Here is a 4,720-nt window from a genome sequence, read left to right on the forward strand (position 1 = left end):
TAGTAGGCTCAAAGTTTTATCCAAAGAGTAAGGCTGATCGTAATTGGGCTGGAAAGAGAAAGATGTATTCGTCAAAAGTAGCATCGAATTAATAGGTACCATCATAGGCTCAAAGCCTCAAAGCTTAACCCACAGAATAAGGCTAATAGTAATTGGGCTGGGAAGACGAATGGACGGGCTTATTCTATTGCATCAAAGAGAGAAAATGCTTCTTCTTCTTTTTTTTTTTTTTTTTCAATAATCAAAATGAAGATGTGAAACTCAAACTCTGAATGTCATGGACACACTAGTTTTCAAGTTGCAGTTTTAACAATATATTATTGTATTGTGTATGTGTATATATATTTCTAACTATAAATCTCAAAAGAAAATTGCTCAAATATATAAATAACTATGAGAATCTAGTTTTTTTTTTTTTGGGAGAAACCTATGATAGTCTAGTTTAAAGGCAAATACTTTTTTATTTTTTTTGGGGGGAATGGGTATGAAAAGAAAGACTTGATCGTATAATTTTATGTTAGGGGTTTTAGTCTAGACTCAATGTACTTATAGGACCTCTTATTTATTTATATATTTATTTATTTTATAATTCAACGTTGAGGGAAGTAGAATTTGGCTCTTAAATATCTCCATTGGAAAAAAAAAATGTTAACCAGTTGAGTTACAACTTCTTAGCGTACTTATGCAACTATTACTATTGTAGTTCTTATACAATATAGTTAAACTACACATCATTACTTATATTATATTCTAGGAAAGTCTTTAGTTGGATTAAGGTTACTTTCTTGTATTCCATCAAAATCATCGATACGCAGAGTTTTAAGGGTAGTGAAGTGTTGAATTTTGTCTAAGAGAGAGTTGAGTTTACTCCACGACCTGATCCCCTTTTTCTAGCCATGTCTGCTGCAGCAAATGTAGTCAATTTCGTACCGTACTGGCCGATACGGCCGATATTTTTCATACCGGTGCCTGGAACGGTACAGAAACCTCCTCATTCCGTACCGGTTTAAATACCGGCGTTACCGAAAGCGTTCCGGCTGTACCGGCCAAAATACCGTATTTCGGCATGAAAATGAATACCGGCCCGAAACAGAAATGCAGATTTCTTTGAAATTTTTCACTCACCTGAGATAATTTCTCAACAAAATTTCATGATTTGATGCATCTTTCACGTATCTCGGTCTCTTTTCTGCTTAGCTATCCATTTTTCTTCGTGTTCTCTGCAACGTCTGTGTTGCTCTGATGTTCTTCTTCTTCATTTTTTTTATGTCTCATTGTTTCTCAAAGATTTTGAGTTTTCTTTTGAGTGCCCACGTGATAACTGACCAAAGGTAAGGAGAAGACTTGCTTTTTGAAATTTGAAATGAGATAAGACTCATCAGTAGAGGTAAACATGTGGAGGAGATAAAATCAAGGTAAAAATAAAGAAAGATAAATTGCAAAAGTAAAAGAGGATGAGGGGAGGTGATTAACAACTTGTTGGTAGATGATGGCAATTGAAAATTTATACACGTGTACCAAAACAAAAACAAAAATATTATATTTATAATATTTTTACAATATTTTTATAATAAATTTTAAATTTTGAGAAGACTTGCTTTTTGAAATTTGAAATGAGATAAGACTCATCAGTAGAGGTAAACATGTGGAGGAGATAAAATCAAGGTAAAAATAAAGAAAGATAAATTGCAAAAGTAAAAGAGGATGAGGGGAGGTGATTAACAACTTGTTGGTAGATGATGGCAATTGAAAATTTATACACGTGTACCAAAACAAAAACAAAAATATTATATTTATAATATTTTTACAATATTTTTATAATAAATTTTAAATTTTAGGATGTTATTATTTTTTTTAAAATATTATATATATATATATATATTAAATTTATAAAATAGCGGTAAACTCGAAACGGTACACCGGTATTGACCGGTACCGAAATATATCGTTCCACTGGCCAAACTGGTACAGCCTCCGGTACAAAATTGACTCCCTTGGCTGCAGCCCATGCTTTAGAATATTTGGAAGTTAATTATGGAGTTTTGTCTTGAGTAATAGTTAGATAGTCTTGTTTTTTCTTTGGCATTCCTTGATATAACTTATTTGCTTATAGTTGTTGTTTTGTTAGTGAAGAGAAAGCTATGTAGCTAGTATAGGTTTAGCATGGTTGTTCTTTGATGCTGCCTTGCTTTGTGTAAACTTATTCTTTCTTTGAATAAATTTCTGCTGGTTATTCTAAAAAAAAGGTTACTCTCTTGTAAGTCGTAACACAATAATTGTATATATTAAGATTAAGATTTTTTGTAGTGGGCATAAGAATCAAATTGAACTACGTTAATCCTTTTTTTTACTTCTCACTCACTTTCTCAATTGCATGAACAATTCTAATCATTCATGTGGCTATGAAGTATGAACAAATTAGTTTCCTGAAGGAACTAGGCTGCATCATATCATTCTTTCTTTAAGTACTATCCAAGGAGAATACCACTATAGTAAGCCAACTTCATAATTAGGTTAGAGGAGTGGAAAAGTGGGAGGATAGAAACTCTCGTATGTGTTTGGTTGGAAGGATAGAAAAATGGAGAGATGGAAAACTCATTTGTTTGTTTGTGAAGAAAAATGAGAGGATGGAAAATAAAGTTGGTATGAATTTACAATTGTATCCTTATTTGTTAAAACAAAAAGTAATACATTTAAAATAAATAAAAAATTTGAACACAAGCATGGATTCAAAAAAATGAAAAAAAAAAAAAAAAAAACCACAAATGAAAATAGAAGAAACAAACAAAAGAAAGAAGAAACAGACAACAAAAGGCAAAGAAGAAAAAGACAAAAAAGTGAAAAAAAAAAAAAAAAAAGAATTGAAGTTGCTGGGAAGAACGAAGGACAATTTCGTCCAAAAACCCACCAACAGCCTTTCACATTTTATCTCCTATGTTTTCTCCCTGATTTAGGGAGATCATTTTTTGGTAGACCTAGAGAGAAAATAGCGGAGTCCCACCATTTTCTCCCCTCCTAACCAGACACCCCTCTCTCCTATTTTCTCTCCTATTTTCCCCTCAACTTTTTCCATCATTTCCAAAATCCACCCAACCAAACACATCATTGAGGTGTGACTTGCTTTTGTATACTAGCAACAAGTGACATGATTTTGCTTGGGCTAAACCTCACCGCCACTGGAAACCTATTTTAAATTGCTTTACTAAGCTAAGCCGCTAGAGGATCTATGGTTTATAATTTTTAAATATTTCAATTGTTACAATAAGCTAGGGAATGAGGATATGAATCTTAGACAATACCACTAAATTACAAAACTCTTGATAATGATATATGCATTAGATATTATATATGAGATTTATTAATAATATTCAAATATGGGATGGAAGCTAAATTAATTAACACTTAAACCCATATCAAACAAAAAGCATGTTGATCTTATCTAGCAAAGTGAGAAACCACATAAAGAAGAGTCACCTTGCTAATAGATCAATGCTTTGAAGCTTTTAACCAACCTGTCAATGCCTAAAACACAAATTCGGATTAAAATAACAAAGGAGATTAAAGAACCCAACAAACTAAGACAATTACAACTCAAGAAATAAAATGTTTTGAAAAGGTTAAGAGAAATCAAATTAAAACACTGTTGAGGTCCAAAAAATTCTTAATAAAGAAAGCCCAGTTCCGAGGAATTGAACTATAGGCCTTGAAGGAATCAAAGGATCCACAGCCCAATTGGTGTTTTTGCAAAAGAAGGAGAACTTAAGAAGAGAAGTAGAGGATGGAGTGAAAAAGAAGGCCTAATGCCGAAAGAAAGCAAATAAGTGATGAAAAAGCCCTGTATAAGGAGTAGATGACCCAAGAGATGGGATCTTGAAAGTGGTCCTTGGGAAAAGCGTATCAAGAAAAAGGAGGAAATCCTAGAAAAGTTCATAAGAATTGAGTTCCTTGGAGAAAAGGAAACGACAAATAGACTTATGATGTCCCAATAGGTTTTGAAGTTTGAAATTCAATGTAAGGAGTTCAAGGAACCTCAGCCAGAGAAAATATGGGAAAAAGAAAAAAGAGCTTGAAGACTATTAAGGCCAATGAGGAAAAGTCACTATTAAGGCCACAAAACCTTTGAAATGTCCCTTTTAAAGTGTAGAACATGAGTTTTGCCTCATTGAGCTCAAAAGGGGATTCGACCTACATAAGAAGATGCCTTTTATGAAGGGAAAGGCAACAATGGAACTTTCAGACATGGGTTCCTAGAAAAACAAAGTAAGAGAGAAAAAGAAAAGGATAGTCACCCAAGTTTCAAAACAAAAGAGACCAACTCCAACACTAAGAAAATAGGGGAGAAGATGGTAATTTCAAGCCTTCCAAAGACCAGTATAAAAGGGGGAAGAAGATGGCCAAGAGGTGATGCGAACCTCAATCGACACACTTTGAGACCCAACAAAAATATTGGAATACTTGCCCAAGAAAACAAAAATTTAGATTTTTGATAGAAACCCTGACCCAACGTTTATAATCGAAACGCGAACCAAAGGTATAAGTGTAATACCTTGACCCAATGATTATAATTTTATCACGAACCAAAGGTATAAAGTTTGAATGTCATAAGGAAGAATCCCTGATAAGTTCAAAGTTCTTTAATAATCAAAAGAAGAGAAAAGCCTCACATTTTTCTGATTTTTATTCAATAATATCTGAAAAAGAAAAAAAAAAAAAAAAAAAA

The sequence above is a fragment of the Quercus suber genome, unplaced genomic scaffold (genome assembly GCF_002906115.3).
Source record: "Quercus suber isolate HL8 unplaced genomic scaffold, Cork oak 2.0 scaffold_205, whole genome shotgun sequence".
Classification (NCBI taxonomy): Eukaryota; Viridiplantae; Streptophyta; class Magnoliopsida; order Fagales; family Fagaceae; genus Quercus; species Quercus suber.